At 40.4% G+C, this 21,726-nt stretch overlaps 1 non-coding gene across 1 annotated transcript; it reads right to left on the reverse strand.

The window, feature by feature from the left end:
- Window positions 1–2,959: 2,959 nt before the first annotated feature.
- LOC120268153 lies at window positions 2,960–3,065 on the reverse strand. The gene has a single exon (XR_005538822.1). It is a non-coding gene; the product is annotated as a small nucleolar RNA R71 (small nucleolar RNA).
- Between the last annotated feature and the right edge of the window lie 18,661 nt (window positions 3,066–21,726).

The following is a 21,726-nucleotide window of genomic DNA, read 5'->3' on the forward strand; positions in this document are numbered from 1 at the left end:
TGGAAAGAGCTACCACCTATGAAGTATGAAGCTACTCTCATAAGTGGGATACTAGTTATGCCCTAATGAGAGAAAGAGCTATCTCATGGGATGAGTGAAAGCTACCACCCCAGTAGAAAGAGCTACCACCTCAAAAGTGTGAATGCCACATTAACGGCCACTTCGAAAGGGGCTACCTTAGAGGATGTGTGAAGCTACTACCATCTTTTTGTTTTGTTATATTTTGTAGTTAAATAAGTCCCTTATACTTGGAACATTGAGGAGTATACTTAGGGTTTACTTGAGTGAGTTTACACACACTTACACGATCTTGAGTTTGTTGTCCTTTTTTATTCTAGTTTTTAGCTAGAGCATTGATTTTTTATATTTAGTGCTAAAATTTTCATTACTTGTAGAATGCTCTCCTTGCATGCTTTGGTGAAACTAAGGCCAAGCACTTTCAATATTTCCTTCTTCTATACTTCAATGTTTTATTTTTGCTTGAGGACAAGCAAAAGCTTAAGTGTGGGGGAGTTTGATAAGTGCTTGTGTATTAGTATTACGAAGTATTCTTTTGTTATGATGAGCATTACGTTTATCAGGTTTTAGCGCTAATGCATGTGTATTTGTGTTCTTTTGTGCATGTAGGGTTGTGAAGCTATGTTTTCAGAGAAAAAAGACAAAAGTAGATTGTAAACGCATTATTTAGTGGAATCTTAGAAGGAACAAACGCGAAGACACAAGTGGGACTCCAAGATATGTGAATGTGTGCCAACCTCCATGAATTCAAGTCACAACAATGAGTTGGAGGGGCACAAAGGCAGTCACATTTGTGTATCCCGACTTGTGCATTGATAACAAGATCTCCGCCAATGAAGCTTTTGATTGAAGAAGACGTGCGATTTACGGCATAAACATGTCCCCGTTTATGTTGCCTCGATGAAAAGTGTGGAATTGGGAGTGTTTTGGCCGAGTTCTTTAGCAGGTTACTTTAGCAAAACACTACAACAAGTATTATAGTAGTTACTATTTACTGTCGGCCGAAAAACAGGATTTCTAGAGAATCCACACGAGCGTGTTTAAATTCCCCATGCCCGTGTGGAAATTCCACAAGCTCGTGGGAAAAATTCACAGGGGAGTGTGGATTCCCGATTCCAGCCCTATTTAAGCCATGATTCAGCCAGATTTTTGGGATCTTCTTTTCCGATTTTCTCCAACTTTCATCCATCTTTGGAGAGGCTGTCGGCTAAAGTTTAGAGAGGCTTTTGGCACCTCTTTGGAGTGGTTCTAAAGATTCAACACTGCGCTCCACTTGGAAGAAGGTTGTTGGGGGAGCTTTCGTCGGCTCCGATCTGGCGAGGTGTGCACTAGGCCACACAAGGGGACCCTTGGAGAAAACTTGGCTACTCCACAAGACCATCAACACGACTACCGAGGGTGTTTTCTTATGGAATACTTGTTTTTACTTTCAATTTCATTGTTGATTATATTGTGTTCCATGGAGAGCTAAACCCCCTAGTGGGTACTTAGATTTTGTAAACCCTAGGATGTTATTGTTTCACTGATCTTTTATTATGCTTTCCTTAATTAATGTTTCAATTGAGTTCCAATCTTGAATGCTTGTTGAATGATTTCTACCTTAGAGTGACACTAGGATTGAGAGCCCATCTTGGTAACCGTTGTAGATGAGTGACACACCATGAGGGTTAGACAATGCTAGATTAGAGAGGGTTGAGAGGGTGAGTCGAGAGGTAGCGGAGCGTCCCCTTTTTCCTATGGTGTGATTTATCCTACCTCTACTTCCTTGAGTTCTTTGTGGTCATAATAGAGTGAATTTCTAGAGGATAAACTCTGCTGGGGCTTAGTTGCACGAGCAACAGAGTGAAACGTTGAAGTGACTCTAGGAAGAGGGTTTATCACTTGGATTCCCTAGAACTCCATAGAACTTTACACAGCGTGAGGTGTTGAGACTGAGCGATTTCTCCGCCGGGACATAGTGTAGAGTTAGTCACTGTTAACCTTAGATTTGGGACCGTGTATTTAAGGATTTCCATGACTCATTGAGCATTGATTAGGAAGTATAATAGTTGGTCTTGTACTTGAAATATTAATCATAGGGGGAGCATTGTCTGAGTACCCTACTTCTATCGATTGCCTTACCTCTCACTTACTTGTGCCTCTCATTCTTGTTTCTTTTATCCTTGTTCACATTACATTTTATTGACACTATCATTGTTCACTTTCACACGGTTAAGTAGCAATTTAAGTATTTTTACACCCTACTCCCTGTGGATACGATACCCCACTCACCTGGGATTTATTACTCGACAAACCCGTGCACTTGCGGGTCACACATAAGGGGCGTTGTCATTCACATTTTCATTTACTTTTCTACTTCATTTATCTTTCTTTCACCATTTTTATTGTTTCTTTTCATTGATTTTAGCTACAGGTTATGACCCGAGGGAACCCTTCGACATTGGTTGAAGAGGATCCTGAAATTGAGTGAAGACTTCATATAGAAGGGGCAAGGAACCTGTGCAAGAATAGAATTTTGCAGCTGAAATAGAGGTCAAAGAATTTGAAAATATGGCTAAATAAGAGGGGAAACAAAGAACACTTTCAGATTTTGCTAGGCCTACAATTCGTGGGACACAATCGAGCATTGTTAGGCGATTGGCAGCTGCCTAGAATTTTGATTTAAAGCCGGATTTCATTCAAATGGTTTAACAGTCCACACAATTCAATGGGTTAGCTGATGAAGACCCGAACAACTACATTGAGAATTTTCTTAAGGTGTGCGACATGTTGAAGATCAGTGGGGCTTCGGATGATGTAATTCGCTCGAGAGCTTTCCCATTATCATTGAAGGGAAGAGCAAAACAATGGTTCCATTTATTACCAAGAGCTTCTATCACAACATGGAACAAAATGGTTGAAGCTTTCCTTGCAAGGTATTTCCTTTTGGGAAAATCGGTAAAATTTCATAATGAGATATCTTCATTTGTTCAGATGGAGCTTGAATCTTTATTTTAGACTTGGGAACAATTCAAGGACCTCTTGCGGAAGTGTCCACAACATGGGCTCCCTGAATAAATGGTCATTCACACACTTTATAATGGGTTGAACTCAAATACGAAACAACTTCTTGATGCATCCGCGGGAGATACATTGGGAAACAAGACCCCCGGAGAGGCCTAATAATTGATTGAAGAGATGGGTTTGAATAGCTACCAATGGAATACAAGAGAAAAGAAGAAAGTGGCCGGACTCCATGAGATTAATGTGGTTACATCCTTGGCAGCCCAAGTAGAGGGATTGAGCAAGAAATTGAATACTTTAACTTCATCAAGGTAGCCACAATCACAAGTTGTGATAGTTGTGGGGGTGCACATATGCCATCCTATTGAACTATCTCGATTGTTAGTTCAACCCCAATTGAATAAGTAGATTTTGTGGGCAATTCAAGAAGGAGACAAGGTAATCCTTATAGAAACACCTACAACTAAGGATGGAGAAATGACCAGAATCTCTCATGGGTAGTCAAGGGCAGTAAAAGGCTGCTGCCCCACCAGGATTTTAGCAAAAACCTTCGATTCTAGAGAGAGTTTTAGAATTAGAGAGGGTTTTGTCAAAGTTTATTCAGTCAACCAATACATGGTTCCAAAACATAGAGGCAACACTCCGTAATCACACTGCTTCCTTGCATAAGTTGGAGAATTAAGTGGGATAAATAGTGAAGCCATTGGTGGAAAGAATTCTAAGAAGCTTGGCAAGTAACACTGAGATTAACCCAAGAGAGAAAGTGAAGGTGATGACTTTGAGGAGTGGTCGAGAGCTCCAAGAAAAGCTCACTACTGAGAATAATTCTGAATTTCTTCAAGCTAAAACCCCCACTAGGAAAACTGCTGAAATTCCTCAAGAAAAGCTGAAAGATAAGGTGCAAGACAAGGAGAAGGGGCCAGTTGTGTCACTTCCTTCATATACTCCAAATATTCCTTATCTGACATGGTTGAAGAAAGACCAAGTTGATGAACAAAACAGGAAATTTCTGGATCTATTCAATCTGTTACACATCAACATTATGTTTGTAGAGGCATTATCTTTAATGCCTCGTTATGCAAAGTTCTTGAAGGACCTCTTGACCAACAAGGGGAAGATGGAGGAGAGTGTGGCTGCGGTCTTGGAAGGCAATTGTTCAACAATGCTTCAGAAAACTTGCCAAACAAAATGAAAGATCTGGGAAGCTTCATCATACCATGTGCAATCGGAGGTTTGGGGGATGAAAAAGCTTTGGCTGATTTGGGAGCTAGTATTAATGTCATGCCATACACATTTGTTTCAGAAATTGGGGTTAGGAGAGCCAAGACTAAGCCACATAACCTTACAGTTGGCTAATCATTCTGTTCGTCATCTTAGATGTATAATTGAAGATGTTTTAGTAAAGGTTAACAAGTTTATTTTTCCTACAGATTTTGTATTGCTAGATGTTGATGAAGATGCGGAGGTTCGATTAATCCTGGGAAGACCTTTCTTACGAACCTCCAAGGCACTCATTGACATGGATGGAGGTGAGATGACATTGTGCAAAATAGATGAAAAGATCACATACCACCTCGCCAAAGCAATGAAGCACTCTCTTGACTTTAATGATACTTGTTATTTTTTAGATGTCAATGATGAGATTGCTAATGAGTACTTGTAGAGAATTTTGCATCAGGATCCATATGAGGAGTGGCCAGACATGGAGGAGGAGAAATTGAACAATTGTGTGGAAATAGTCCTCAATGAGCAACCTAAAGGAGGATTCTTAAAACAGATTTTTCACAGAGTTAAGAGGTCGAGATGTCGCCATCGAAAGCACTCTAGCACAATAGGGGACAAGCTTACAAAGGAAGAGTGTGACATTCCCTCATTCGGTAAAATTGATAAGTGCTTATGTATTAGTAATACGAAGTATTCTTTTCTTATATTGAGCATTACTTTTGTCAGATTTTATCGCTTATTCTTGTGTATATGTGTTCTTTTGTGCATGTAGGGTTATGGAGATAATTGTGGAAGAAAGGAACCAAAAGAAGATCATGGATGCATTTGTTGTTGAAGTCTTGGAGTGAACAAAAATGAAGGCACAAGTTGTGAACAAAGACATTTGGGTGTGTGCCAACCTCCATTGTATTCAACAAAATATACAAATTAGAGGGGCATAAAGGCAGTCAAACTCATGTGTTCCGATTTGTGCAATACTAGCAAGATCATCGCCAATATGGTTTAGTTAAGGACGTAACGTGATCTACCACATGGATATGTGCCCATTCATCTGGCCTTGATGAAAAATGTGGATTTGGGAGTATTTTGGCGAAGTATTGCAGCAGTTTACTGTAGCAAATCACTGTAGGAGTTATTGTTCACAGCACGCAGAAAGTCAATTTCTAGAAATTAACACAGGCTTGTGGAAATTCCACACGCCCGTGTGGATGCCCGATTCCAGCCCTATAAAAGCCATGATTTCAGATTCTTTTCCTATCCTTTTCTCATCTTTTCACCATCTTTGGAGGCACTCACGATTAGGGTTTGGAGAGTGTTTGGCTAGGTCTTTGGAGTGGTTTTATGGCCTTTGACAACGCATTCCTTCAGAAGATAGTTATTAGGGAAGCTTTCATCAGCATCGATTTGTGAGGTGTGTCCTAGGCTTGATGAGGGAACCCCTGGAGAAGATGGGGCAACTCCACAAGAATATCGATACGGACTATGAGAGGGTTTGCTTTTGCATTCGATTTTATTATTTATTGTATCTTGCTCCATGGAGAGCTAAACCCCTAGTGGGTGCTTGGACTTTTAAACCCTATGATGATTTTGTTTCACTGATCTTTCATTATGTTTCTTTCATTGATGTTTTTAATTGAGTTCTAACCTTGAATGCTTCTTGAATTGATTTTCTCTTAAAGTGATACTAGGGTTGAGAATCTATCTTGGTAATCCTTGTGGATGAGTGACACACCATGAGGGTTATATAAAGCTAGGTTGGAGAGGGTCAAGAGGATGAGTCGAGAGGTAGAGGAAAGTCCCCTATCCATTCTGATGTGATTTATCCTGCCTCCATGTTCCAAGAGTTCTTTGCCATTCTAATAGAGTGAAGTGCTAAGGGAAAAACTCCACTGGGGATTAGTTGCGTGAGCAATAGAGTGAAGTGTTGAAGTAATCCTTAGTGTCGTTGCTTAAATGTGACTAGGGGTCTTTCGCCTGGACCAAAGGGTTAGATCTATATTAAGGAATAGGGTTTATCACTTGGAGTCTGATAAAGTGCTTGTGTGATAAGAATAAGAAGTGTTCTTTCCTTATGATGAGCATTACTTTTATTGGGTTTTAACACTATTATGTGTGTATTTATGTTACTCTCAGGCATATAGGGTTGTGAGGCCAAATCTTAGAGAAAGAAGCCAATGTAGATCGTGAGTGCACCATTTGGAGGAAATCTTGAGATGGTTCAAAAGCGAAGACATAAGTCGGGTTCAAGAAGCTAGAATGTGTGCCAACCTCCTTGTATTCGAGCTAGCACAATCATTTGGAGGGCCACAAAGGAAGTCACATTCTAAGTATTCCGGCTTGTGCATGCGTAACAAGATCTCCACTAACACGGCCATTCATTGAAGAAGCAAAGCGATCTATGACGTAAGCTTGTGCCCATTTATGTTACCTCGATGAAAGCATGGTTTCGGGAGTGTTTCAAAATGGTACTATAGCAGGGCACCGTAGCAAAACACTATAGCAGGTACTATTCACAGCCGGCCGAGGAGGAGTTGTCCAGGGAAGCCACACGGGCGTGTGGAAATTCCACACACCCGTGTGTTAATTCCACACGGGCCGTGTGAAATATTCACATGGGTGTGTGGATTCCTGATTCCAGCCCTATTTAAGGCCGATTTCAGCCCTGATTTCAGCATTTTTTCTCCATCTTTTCCATAACTTGAGAGAGGGCTGCGGCTAGGGTTTTGAGAGGTATTAGCTAGAGATTAGGAGAGATTCTATGGCTCTGACATCGCGCTCCATTTGGAAGAAGGTTAGTGGGAGAGCTTTCGTAGGCACTGATCCAGCGAGGTGTATCCTAGGCCGGACAAAGGGACCTTTGGACGAGTAGAGGTCTCTCCACAAGACCATCATCACCACTATCAAGGGGGTTTCTATGGATTTATTGCTTTTACATTAGATTTCATTGATTGTAATTAGCTCCATGGAGAGCTAAACCCCCTAGTGGGTTCTTGGATTGTGAACCCTAGGATGTATTCGTTTCATTGAACCTTGTTATTATGGTTTCATTAATTGATGTTTTTATTGAGTTCCAATCTTGATTGTATGAATACTCTCTTAGAGTGACACTAGGGTTGAGAGTTCTTGTTGGTAACCCTTGTGAGTGAGTGACACACTATGAGAGTTAGACAAAGCTAGATTGGAGAGGGTCGAGAGGGTGAGTCGAGAGGTAGCGGAGCGTCCCCTTTCCCTCCGGTGTGATTTATTCTACCTTCATTTCCTCGAGTTCTTTGCGGTCATAGTAGAGTAAATGGCTAAGGGATGACCTTCCACTGGGGCTTACTTGCGAGTGTAATGGAGTGAAACGTTGAAGTGATTTTAGCATCTAGAGCTTAATTGTGGCTAGGGACCTTCCGCATGGACCAAAGGGTTAGGTCTACATATAGGAAAAGGATTTATCACTTGGAATCCCTAGAACTCATTGCAATTCTATACGAGTGCGAGGTTGAGAGATTGTTCAATTTCTCCTCCGGGACATGCATAGGGTTAGGCATGGTTGACTTTAGATTTGGGACCATGTATGAAAGGATCTCCATGACGCATTAATGCATTAGTTAGGAAGCATAATAGAGGGTTTTTGCACTTGAAACGATTGTCCTAGGAGGATCAATATCCGAGTACCCCATTTATATCGATTGCTTTACCTCTCATTTACTTCTGCTCTCTCTCTCACTATTCATATTTCGCTTAGTTAAGAAACAACTTAAGTATTTTTACTCCCTATTCCCTATGGATACGATACCCACTCACCTGTGATTTTGTTACTTCAACAAACCCGTGCACTTGCGGGACATACACAAGGGGCATTGTCAGAGTCCCCAAATTTTCATGCAACCCCACACAGTGTGTTGTTTGTACATAGGGGGTGGAAAGAGCTACCACCCATGATGTATGTAGCTACTGTCATAAGTCAGATACTTGTTATGCCCTAATGAGAGAAAAAGCTATCTCATGGGATGTGTGAAACCTACCACCCTTAATAGAAAGAGTTAAAACTTTGAAAGTGTGAAAGCCACTCCGGAGGCATCTTGGGAAAGGGCTACCTTAGAGGATTGTGTGAAGCTACTACCTATTCTTTTTGTTTTTAAATAAGTCCCATGTTAATAATAACTTTGTAGTGGACATAGTGTTGAAATGAATTGAGTTTTTCACAAACACATGCATTCGGACTTCACCACTTCCATTTTTTAATTAGATTATTAGCTAGAGCATTGATTGTTTTATCTAGAGTTTTACTCTCTCCATAACTTTAGAATTTTGTTCTTATACTCTCTTGGTGAAGCTAAGGCTAAACACTTCTTTTTTCATTCCATGAGTTTAATGTTTAATTTTGCTTGAGGACAAGCAAAGGCTTAACTGTGGGGAAGTTTGATAAGTGCTTGAGTAGACATATTTTTATATATGTTTTACATGCATTGAGCATATTTTTACCATGGTTTATGTCTTATATTGTGTGTTTGGTGTTCTTTTGTGCAATTAGGTTATGAATGCCTTAAAGAATCAAAATGAAGCAAAGATAGGCTATAAAGACACAATTTTGGGAGTTCTTGTTCAATTCAATGACCAAGACACGAGAGGAGTTCATGAATGTGGAGATGTATGCAAACTTCCAATGAGATTCACGCCAATTTACTAGTTGGAAGGGCACAAAGGCAGCCACATCATCATGTTCCTTCTCTTTGTGAAGATTGCAAGACCTTTCAAACATGCAAAGATAGGCTATAAAGACACAATTTTTGGGGACTTTTTGCAGGGCTTTTGGCGAGCACTTAGAGGGCAAGATGGCTAGGGTTTTAGAGGAGGTCTTTGGTGATATTTGGCGGTGTTCATCACCAAGTTTGATCAATCTTCTCTCTGTCATAGCATAGAGAGGGCCTTCGATAACCTAGCTTCGGAGAAGGATTCTTCAAGACGTTGAGCGACCAATCAAGGCCATTCTCACAAATTTAAGGGGGTTTTTCTATATGGTTTTCATAGCTATTCATTGTATTAATCATTTTTTTATAACTTTCCCCATGGAGGGCAAGACCCTACTAGGTATTTGGGCATGTGAATCCTATGATCTATTCTTTTGCAATGATTTGATTTATGGTTTTATTAAATCCCAGTTGATTAGAGTTTTAAACTTGTGTTTCCATGGCTAGCATGTTTTATTGATCTTTGTGATTGATTTATTATGCGTGATTTGTTACTTTGATGAGAGAGATCCCCGTTAGTGTTAGAACTTCAAGGTTAAAGAGGGTTGAGAGGGTGAGTCGTGAGATAGTAGAATGTCCCCTTTCCCTTCCAATTGAGTGTTTCCTATCTCCGTATTCCATAGACTCTATACAACCATATTTGGTCTGAGGCATGAGATTGAGAGATTTCTCTACTGGGACCTTATTGGGGGTTAGGGATCCTTCACCAGGAAATAGGGTTGGATCTATCTTTAGGAATCGGTTTCACTCTTAGCTATCCCTTTAGCTTATTGCTGTCATATGGGGTGTGAGGTGTTGAGATTGAGTAATTTCTCCACTGAGACCTTGTAGGCGACTACTACCGGTGGCTTGGAGGCAAAGGCCAGATGTTCTTGGATTACCTCGACTTATTAGACATGGTTTAGAAGCATTTAGTGAATCTTAAGGTTCATGTTAGATCGTAGAGGATGAATTGCCCGGGTAGCTCATCTTTATTGATTGAGATCTCCTTTACGTTCTTTCTTGCCTGCTTTCTTGCTTATTAATTTTCTTGCAATTAGTTCACTACATCACATCCATTAATTTTGACTAGATAACTAAGAATTAGTTACTACTAATACTTCTATTCCCCTGTGAATTCGACTACCCAATCACCGGGTAATTATTACTTCGGCACTCATGCACTTGTGGTTCACACGCAATTCGGATACATGTTAGTTTTCTTCATTTAATTATTGTACGACTTGGGTGTAGGTTAACATGTCAAGGAAGCAAACTATATCTAAATCACCTGCCAGGATAAAGATATCTCAAGGAAGTGAACAAATACTTCCTTCTAAAAAACATTTTGAGTCACTTATTCATCAAGTGTGCTATGATCGACTATCAGAATGTCGATTTAGAAAATTATGTAAGATTGAATGGGACACCATAAGGGCATGCAACTTAGTTGAAGATGTGGAACGACTAATAAATGTTGGAGCTTTCCGTCGGGTTTTCACAACAAGGTAGTTGATTGCTTCCCCGCAAGTGTACGGGATCACCAAGTAATACCCTGTGAGTGACATAGGGGTTGTATTCCACGGGGCCAAGGAAGTACTATTACTCACTCTTCAACTATTATCTAGCCTACAATCCTTAGTAAGAAGAACAAATAAACCAAAATAAACTAAACTAAGCTAATCCTTTGGCCGGGTAACTAGCACATGGATGTAAACAAACAAGGGAGTATCAAGTATGAAAAGAGAGTGTTTGGTCAAAAAATCCTTCTAGGGTTGTCATTAAGGCCCAAACTAGGATGGTTTAAAGATGCATTGATGATAGTTAAGACCTAGAGACTTCGTGAGTAGATTCGCCCTAATCTCTTGGTAACTAACCCCTGATCCCATACGAATGCCAATCAAAATCTCTTCAAGATCAATACACCTATGATTGCATTAAGTTCAAGGAAATCTCTAATAGCAGTAAACCTACTCTTCTTCGGCTGAAACCTAGCAATGGATGGCTACCAACACCTATTCTCTCGACGTATCGGCACAAGTATCCCCTTTCAATCACTCCTAGATCTAGTACAGGTGACTAGGTCACATCTATGCATACAACTCATAATAGAATTACAGATTTTTCCATAAATGTAATTCTAAGCATCAAAGCATGAAAGATTGAATCTCAAACAACCATCAAATTAAATGAAGAACAACATCTCAAGTTCTTACACAAAATTACACCCTAGGTTTCATCCAAATCCAAACACAACAATAAGTTAATCCCTCATGATAAGGGACACTTATACAACATATAAGGAAGACAAAAACATAAAAGAAGTAATGAAAACCCCCTCTAGGTTGTGATCCCCTTTAATGGATGTAGCTTCACAAGTTTGTCGATGATGTCCTTGATCTTCACTCCAACTCCTTCTCCTTTGCTCCTCTCCCACTTGGTGATGATGTGTGCTCGTTTCCCCCAAGAATCTCCGCTAAAAGATGACCGAAAGGCCCCAAAGAAGTATGGTGGCGGCGGCACAAACGGCCAAGGATAATTCTCCTCTTTCTGCACCTAAATGATATCATCATGTTCTCCATGGCTTCCTTGTGCCCTACAAAGCAAATAGTACATGGTTAAGCGCAAAACGGGCATCAAACCTCACAAAATACATGCAAAGTGCATAAGATACTTATAGAAAAATAACTACATTTAGGCACTTATCAAATATCCCCACACTTAAGCGTTGCTTGTCCCCAAGAAAACAACTCATGAAAAATAAAGAGTCTGATAAGTGGCTAAACGCCTTACCTCTGGCTCAAGCAAGTATAAGAATCCAAAAGCAATGGACAATGATAAATATATGTTGAGTTATAGTCAATAAGCTTAATAAAAATATACCCTATCTCACACCTAATATGTTTGTGCCGTGTAAGTGAATTTTTTATCTCATTTGCCATGATCTGGTCTAGCCTTATGACTTCATTCAGTACAGCTCTAGATGTTAATCACTCCACATATAAAGAATACTAAGTCTTAAACTACTAAGTGCTACTTCAATGGCCAAGTAAGATACTTCTAATTCTATAGCTCGAAACTAAATCCTCTTTCTTCTCTATACCTTTGGTAGGTACTCAAGAAGATCACTAGGGTTTTTATTTTCATTTAATGATTCATTTCTTTTCATTTTTATTTTACTTTATTTTCGAGTCCGACTAACGTAGACTGCACCAAAATCATTTTGAAATCTTTCTGGAGGATGCACATGCTGGTTAGGCACAAGAGCCACCCAACTACTCAATTACAGTCTACATAGACGCATTCATGCTTAAGTAGTAGAGGAATACTGACATAGACTCATTTTTTTTCACACCCTCACCCTAGATCACATCTTCAGAGTACTCTACATCCCATAAAACTAGGATTAGCTCAACAAGACTTAGAAGTTCTTAAGAAAACATTGAAGGATAGAACTTAGTGTTTTAAGGCCAAGTACTCAAAGTAGTGTGATAAGCATACAAGAGAGTTAGAGTAGTCACATTGGCTATTCGTAGGGCATCGACAGAAAATTCAGTGCACAAGACAATACTAGGGGTGAAACAGGATTCAATAAAGCATAGAAACAAGTAACTCACATCAATCATTAATCCAAGCTAAAAGAATATTTAAAAGAATGAACAAAGCCATCATAGGTAACACTAGCATGAAAATAATGGTTCTAATACATGAAATACACCCATCCCCACACTTAATGTTGTACATTGCCCTCAATGTACACTAATCATGAAAAGCATGGTAGAATAAGCAATGAAAATAATAGAGGAGGGTAAAAACGAACTTCCCCGATTCATCTTGTGCTCATCGTGAGGTATGACCCAACAAAAGGTGTGGTGAGAAGTACATGTCGGATCCGACCTCCATTCCAATCTAGGAAAGCTCACCAAATTCCCTTAATGCCCTGCGAGGCAGAAAGGCGACATCATCAATCCACAAAAATTTACAAAGAAGAGATGGGGAGTAATCATGCAAAAACTAAAATAAAACACAACAAGAACACAAACAGTAGAAAATAGAAAATAAAGTCAAAACAATAAAATGAAGTGTCCATGCTAGTCTTTGTCCTTAGGGTTAGGTTTCTCATCACAAAATGACATCTTGCTCTATGGTATTCTCTTCCAAAAATGTGGTAACCTGTGTGTTGTAAATATAACTCCATGGTTGTTGTCAATTTCTCCATCCCCAATATTCCTACAAACCATGGAAAACCCAATCAAGTATAGAGGAATCCAATATGATTCAAAATGTAGTGTAAGAGATGAAGAAACAATGAAAAATATGGTGTATGGTGGCCATACAGCCGTATGGGGGGGGGCGTATGAGTACTGTTCACTTCGAAAGAACCTCCCCAAAAACATGAAAATCGAAAAACGTTTTACATAAATTGAATGGAGACTTCATCCATAACAATCACACCACAAAAAATATGCCAAATACATGATAAAATCCAGACATAAACTCCAAGAATGCAAGAAAAATAAAAAGATAAAACTAGGGCATCAAAGAGCTTAACGATAAAATCTTGAGAAAACTTGCATTAAACTTGAGAAAAACAACGAGATCGAAGTCTCCAATGGATGAGGAGAAGATTTAGGAGAAGAAATGAGAGGATTTGGCCAAGAAATAGGTGAGAAAGAAGATAAAAAGTCAGTGGAAAAAGAGAGAAAAGAAGAGAATGGAACTAAGAGAAGAGAGAGAAGAGAGAGTAGGGTTAAATGGGCAAGAACCAGGCCATGTGGCCCCCATACTGCCCGTATGGGGGCCGCATGGCCTTAGAAGCCTTCTCGGGTGTTCTGGATGGCATCCTAGATGGCCCTGTATGGGGCCATGTGGGGGCTGTCTGGGACAAAGCCGAGGCTCTGTTTGGTGCCCCAAATGGCACAAACGGCCTCCATACGGGTTGTGTGACAACACCCCTTGCGTATGTCCTGCAAGTGCACGGGTTTGTCAAAGTAATAAAATCCCAAGTCAGTGAATATCGTATCCACAGAGAATAGGGAGTAAATACTTAAGCAGTTTCTTAACTAAGCGAAATATGAATAGTGATTTGTGTGGTAATATGTAATGCAAACAAAAGTAAAAGAGACAAGAGAGAGAGCACAAGTAAAAGAGAGGTAAGGCAATCGATCCGCCTAGGACAATTGTTTCAAGTGCAAAAACCCTCTGTTATACTTCCTAACTAATGCATTAATGAGTTGTGAAGATCCTTTAATATATGGTCCCAAATCTAAGGTCAAACATGCCTAACTCTATACATATCCCGGAGGAGAAATTAAACAATATCTCAACCTCGCACTCGTATAGAATTACAATGAGTTCTAGGGAGATTCAAAGTGATAAATCCCCTTCCTATATGTAGACCTAACCCTTTGGTCCAGGCGGAAGGTCCCTAGCCACAATTAAGCTGTAGATACTAAAATCACTTCAACACTTCACTCCATTGTACTCACAACTAAGCCCCAGCGGAAGGTCATCCCTTAGTCCATTCACTCTACTATGACCGCAAAGAACTCGAGGAATTGGAGGTAGAATAAATCACACTGGAGGGGAAAGTGTGTGTAAACTCATTCAAGTAAACCCAAAGTATACTCCTCAATGTTCCAAGTATAAGGGACTTATTTATCTAAAAAAGGTAACGAAAATTCAAAAAGGGTAGTAGCTTCATACATCCTCTAATATAGCCTTTTCCAAAGCAGCCGCTAAGGTGGCTTTCACACTTTTGATGTGGTAGCTCTTTATACCGGGGTGGTAAGTTTCACACATCCCATGATATAGCTCTTTCTCTCATTAGGGCATAACTAGGATCTGACTGATGAGAGTAGCTTAATACATCATAGGTGGTAGCTCTTCCACCTAACAAGTACAACTAAAAAACAAAACTATTTTGTTCTTTCTTTTCATTTTTCCATTTTTTTTTAGAAAAATAGCATAAGAAATAAAACTAAAACTAGTCCCTTTAACATCAAACTTGAGTTTCCAAAGGAGATTAAAGAATGAGTAGTGCACAAATGTTAGTCGGGCAAAAATTCCTAAAAAGTCAAACATGAACTAGAGCATGAAGACATTCAATGTTAAAAATTCTTCTAACCACAAGAATACAATCATTGCAACTAAGGTGAACCACCATTCTCTATGTGAGCATGTATATCAATCAAAATTAATATAAAAGAGATGTGTGCACTATGAAACCCTCCCCCACACTTAAGTTGTACATTGTCCCCAATGTACACATGCAAGCTCACTCATGATGTATATAAATCAAGAATAAATGTGGGAGAAGCAATCAAAAAATACTCCCCTAACACCTAGTGTTGCATTTGATGGAGCTAATTCACTGGGAGTGGTGTTCCAACGGGTTGTGAAGCACACACGGCCAGGTACAGAAGCACCTTGGTCGTGTCTATGACAAGTTCTCAATTCCCATTATTACAAGACCATCTACACGCATACACGAGGGGGGTTCAGTGAAGTTCAATAAAACAAAAACAACTCGAGTATATATAAAAGATAAGGCAATAAATACAACTTGAGACAACAAAACAAAAATAAACTCAGAAGGAAAGTCCTTTCTGAGTATACAGATCTGGAATAAAATGCAAAAAGTAATAAAAATGAAAGAAAATAAATCAAGTGTCGGTGCCGTGCTCAGGCTCCTCTGCTAGATAGTCGAACGGTGCTGGTGGATTTGGTGAGGATGAAGCAGGAGGTGCCTGAGAGGGGCGGGCTCGCAACTCAAATGGTAATCTCGTGTCTCGCTCAAGCAAGTGTTGTATGATGTCGAACCAAGCCATGAACTCTATCTGGTTTACGATCTGTGAAGCACAAATCTCAGCCTCTTCCTGCTGTAATATCCCTACAGCACTCTCAAGCCTCTCAAAATGATCATGGGCTCGAGTCTGAGAGAAAATCCGTACTGGTGGATGCTCATGCGCTGAATCGGTCGCTTCTATCTGATCTCACTCCGACTGTGCCTCTAAAGCTGGTTGAGACCCCTCTGATGCGGCTTCCTCGGACACAAATGGCTCTGGTGGGGGCATATTCAACACATAAACACCATCCCGATATATCCTGACCATACCAATGAGCCTCATTGTCTCTAACCCGAGAGGTGCTGGTATTATCGTTTTCTCAGCCCCTCTAATCGTATCTCATAGGCCCATCCCAAGGATGAGTCTAGTGATGTATGAATCTGAGAAAATGACACCAAGCCTCAGATAATGTCCCTGATGCCTTAGATACTCCTCTAAAATGTGTCCCAAATGAATCGGATCATTCCGCACCATAGAGTATAAATATAAAAGTTCCTGCTTGCTAAGGACTCCCGTACTATCACCGCGACCGTTCACTGATCTATATAGGATAGCATGAAGATATCTGTAACTAGGTCTAGAAAGACACATAGCCTTGGATACTCCTGGCTCATAATGACCGTGACCACATAGTATTCTGTAGGCCTTCTGGGGAGTCAATCTTCCACAATAGTCAGTCGGCATGTCATCATACTCCTTCGTCTTAGTGAACTCCTCATCATATGACCAAAGTCGAACAGAAAACTGTGTGAGGCTCATACTATGATACTGCCCAAAAGCTCTGAACTGAATGGTACCAACGCTATCAAAATTAGCATAAGAGCGATCAAACTCAAATGAGGCGAGCACCTCCATTGTCAGCAGGCAGATAGCGGGATCACAAATAATCAATAGCTTGCACCAACTACCCACCGATAGTAATTCCTCAACCTCATCGGCCATGTATTCTGCTAGCTGTACTTTCCTAAGTGAGCTCACATCCGGGATTCATGTCTGACAGAACTTAAGTTTCTCTAGTCGCTCAAATTAAGTTCCATACTTTTCGGTTCAAGAGTAGGCTCTCTGGGATGCTTACTAGCTATTCTCTTCGATCTAGGGGTCATACCTACATGTATTGGAAAGGAGGTTGATCAGATTTGTAAATAGTCTAATACTGCAGGATTCCACACGGTCGTGTGAAAATTCAACACGCCCATGTGGATTCACGGGGTGTGAAAACCGCACGACCCTGTGAGGAAAACCCACGAATACACCTCTCCCTTACTTCTAGAGCTCATTAGAAACATATCACAACCATTTTAGCATGAAACCGAGGCACATTTGCCAGTTTAATCGAAGAAAATCGAATAGAATCAAATAGGTTTGTTCTCAAGATAAAACAAGGGTTTACAGATGAGATGAAACTAAAAATCTTTGAAATCGACGAGAGTCTCAAATTATCGACTCAAAATCAATGCTGGGAGGTTAGGAGAATGCTGGAGAGTGTGTTCTAAGTGGTTGAAGGTGTGCTTGAGGAGAGAGGCTTATAAGATTTACAAAGAAGGGATGCAGCTTTATGATACCCGCACATCCACACGGGCGTGCAAAAATTACGCACGCCCGCGTGTCTTCACACGAGAGACTCACAGTAGCGGACGCACACCCCTGTGCGCTCTCTGGAAAACACTCAATCTCTCTGAATGAAACCGCACGGGCGTGCGGAAATTATCCACGCCCATGCGCCTGACCCACAGGAGCAGTCGCACACCCCTGTTGCTTTTTTGTCCAACCAAGAAGAATTGCTAAGTGTTTCGCAAGCCCGTGTGAAAATTCCACATGGGCGTGGGTAGTCACTAGCCCAACTCAGAGGGGTATCTGCACACCCCTGTGTCTCCTCGGGATGGAGAGAGCTCTTCTGCAGAGATTCGCACGGGCGTGTGGAAAATTCCCAGGCCGGTGCATTTTTCACAGGTTAGCCTACAAGGGCGAGTCCACGCCCCTGTGTGCTCTCGGGATAATTTTCCAAGTTTCTGCAGGAAAACACACGCCCGTGCAGAAGTTACCCACGGGCGTACAAAAATTGTAAGGTCGCTCACAGGGACGAGTCCACGCCCCTGTGCCTTCTCTGGATAAGCTCTCAATACAAATCCATGGCCGTGAGGAAATTCCGCATGGCCGTGCGTTTCGTCTGAATGACTTAGAAAACTCTGCAGGCTCTGCAAAAATTTCCTAAACATGTGTACACATTCAGAGCCTGTCCTTTTATGCAAAATACACCAGCAACAAACATAAAAAACAAGCTCATGCGACTTAAACTTCACCAAATCCTCATGGAAACACAGGATGACATCAAAATCCACAATACAATACACATCAGAAACATGTAAGAATCAAGACACCAACACTAAACAAGTTATTCATGCAAAAACTAAACTATCAACCATGAAAAACAGTAAACACTTAGGTTTCCTCCCAAGAAACGCTTGTTTAACGTCACTAAGCTTGACGTGCCTCGTCTTACCTCATGGGGGTTCATGAAGAAAGAATACTTCCTTGTCAGCATTACTAACCTCTCCTCAATAGTACGGTTTTAGCCTGTGTTCATTTACCTTAAATGTACCCTTCTCCGAATGGGTAATCTCGATAGCCCCATGAGGTAAAACTTCGGTTACCATACAAGGGCCAAACCATCTAGACTTGAGCTTCCCGGGAAATAACCGTAGACGAGAATTAAATAGTAACACCTGATTACCCACTTTGAACTCCTTCAGATTTTTAATATGCTTGTCATGCCATTTCTGAATTATTTCCTTATAAATCCTTGCATTCTCATATGCTTTCATTCTCCATTCATCTAGCTCATTAAGATGTAGCATTCTTTGTTCCATCAACTTGCGCAAGTCAAGATTCATGGCCTTGATTGCCCAATATGCTCTATGCTCCAACTCCATAGACAGGTGACAGGATTTTTCCATAAACCAAATTATAGGGAGTGGTCCCTATCGGCGTTTTGTATGCTGTTCTATGAGCCCAAAGTGTGTCGTCTAACCGTTTTGACCAATCCCGCTTTTCTTATTCCACAGACTTGGTTAAGATCCTTTTGAGCTCCCTGTTTGTGACTTAAACTTGACCACTCGTTTGTGGGTGATAGGGGGTAGCAAGATGATGATGCACCCTATAGCGCTTCAACACTTTCGTGAGTTGTGAATTGCAAACATGAGTCCCTCGATCGCTTATGATGATTTGTGGTGTACCAAACCGAGCAAACAACCTCTTCAAAAATTTTACTACTGTTCTAGCATCATTAGTTGGAAGGGCTTGAGCTTCCACCCATTTAGAAACATAATCAGCCGCCACTAAGATAAATTGATTACCATTAAACTTTGGGAATGGTCCTATGAAGTCAATTCCCCACACATCAAACTCCTCACAAAATTGAATCGGATTTTGAGGCATCTCATCTCTTCTCGATAGGTTTCTAGCCCTCTAATAATTGTCACATCGAAGAACAAACTAGTGAGTATCCTGGAATAAAGTCGGCCAATAAAACCCGGTGGCCAAAACTTTCTCAGCGGTTCTGCTCGAAGCATAATGCCCCCCAATAGGACCCGAATGACAATGTGCAATAATGCTCCAACCTTCCTCCTTGGATATACATCGTCGAACCACATGGTCAGCACAAATACGGAACAAGGATCATCCCAAAAGTAGTTCTTTAAATCACTGAAAAACTTTTTCTTCTGCTAAAAACTAAGGCCTTGCTTCAGTACCTTTCCCGATAAATAATTTGCAAAATCTGTGAACCATGGAGTACCCTCTGACTGTGACTCCTGTATTGCATACAAATGTTCTTCAGGAAAAAAATCATTGATCTCCTTGTTTAACAGTTCTTTCCCCTCACACACTTCTAATCTTGAAAGATGATCCGCAACCACATTTTCAGTTCCCCTCTTATCTTTTACTTCCATATCGAATTCTTGTAACAATAAAATACACCGAATCAACCTTGGTTTCATGTTAGCTTTGTTCATGAGATAAGAGAGTGCTGAGTGATCTATGAATACTGTCACCCTCAATAGAATGAGATACGGTCTGAACTTGTCAAAATCGAACACCACCAGTATTGTTAGAATTGGTGCTTGCATCATACATGAGCTCAAAGGGTTCATTCCAATCCAGAATTGTCAGAATTAGTGCTTGCACTAATCTTTCCTTCAACAAATTGAATGCTCTTAGACAATCATCCCCAAAGTTGAAAGGGGCATCTTTTCTAGGAGTTTAGTCAATGGTTGCGTGATTTTCGAGAAGTCCTTGATAAACCTTTTGTAAAACCCTCCATGCCCCAAGAAATGGCGGACCCCTTTCACATTTGTAGGTGGGGGAAGCTTTTCAATCACCTCAATCTTTGCCTTATCCACCTCCAATCCTACTCGGGAAATCTTATGTCCAAGGATAATGCCTTCTTGGATCATGAAGTGACACTTCTCCCAATTGAGGATGAGGTTTGTTTCTTCACATCTCACTAGCACTCTCTCCAAATTCTTTAAACATTTGTCAAAAGAGTCTCCAAATACTGAAAAATCATCCATGAATACTTCCATAATGTCTTCCAGCAGATCATCAAAAATGGCTGTCATACAGCGTTGGAATGTGGCTGGTGTATTACACAACCCAAAAGGCATTCTTCTGTAAGCAAAGGTACCGTAAGGACAAGTAAATGTGGTCTTCTCCATATCTTCTAGAGCTATTGGGATTTGAAAATGTCCCAACATGCCATCAAGTAAACAATAAAATTGATGCCTTGCTAAACGTTCCAACATTTGATCGATAAATGGCAATGGGAAATGATCTTTTCAAGTGGCGTCATTTAATCTTCTATAATCGATGCAAACTCAGCATCCTATAATTGTCTTGGTCGGAATCAACTAATTCTTTTCATTCATCACAACTATCATCCCCCCTTTATTCAGATTCACTAGAGTTGGACTCACCCATGCACTATCGGATATGGGATAAATAATCCCTGCATCTAGGAGCTTCACCACTTCTACTTTGACGGCTTCTTTCATGTTTTGATTTAGTCTTTGCTGTGGTTGGATTATAGATTTGTAGTCATCTTCCATTAATATTTTATGGGTGCAAAATAATGGATTTATGCCCTTGATGTCTGAAATCTTCCACGTAATAGCCGACTTATGCTTTTTCAACATGCTAACAAGCTTATCCTTTTGCTCCACAGACAAGTTCGAAGCTACAATCACCGAAAGTTTAGATTCTTCCATCAAGAAGGCATACTCCAAGTGTGCTGGCAAGGTCTTAAGCTCTAGGGTTGGTGGTTCATCAATTGATGAACACAACCTACTCTCCTTTAACCTGTCAATTTCCTCAAACTTGTTCGCTTGCTGCTCAAATTCATTCTTCCCTTCTTCCACTTGTGAATGTATTTTTGTATGGTCTATAACGGGTGTCGATGCATTCAATCCACAAATCTCTCGTACTAACAATGACACTTCCACATAGAAATGTTCCTATCTTTGTTCGTGATAAGATGAGTCAAACTGATCGAGGACTTTCTGAAGACTTTCTTCTAAGTGATCACTCAAATTGATCTAGCACACTATTTAGTTCGCAGTCTCGCTCTTGAATTCTGTAAATGCACTCTTCAACTGATTCTTCTACAAAATGTTGAATAGTATCTGGCTCTTGCAAGAAGTAGCACGGTGTGTCCTGTACTGCAAACACATGAACTCTCTTCTCCATATTTTCAACCATTCCCGTGATAGTGTCGAATAACTCGCTCATGTCAATCACTTTTCTGTAATCAAGGAAAAATAAAATAAATCAGAACGATGATATAAAAGAAGATGTGAAATAGAATCAATAAATGAATAGCCAAAGTGCAAAGTATCTCTAAATGACTATTCCCCGGCAAAGGTGCC

The sequence above is a fragment of the Dioscorea cayenensis genome, chromosome 8, assembly GCF_009730915.1.
Source record: "Dioscorea cayenensis subsp. rotundata cultivar TDr96_F1 chromosome 8, TDr96_F1_v2_PseudoChromosome.rev07_lg8_w22 25.fasta, whole genome shotgun sequence".
NCBI classification, from domain to species: domain Eukaryota; kingdom Viridiplantae; phylum Streptophyta; class Magnoliopsida; order Dioscoreales; family Dioscoreaceae; genus Dioscorea; species Dioscorea cayenensis.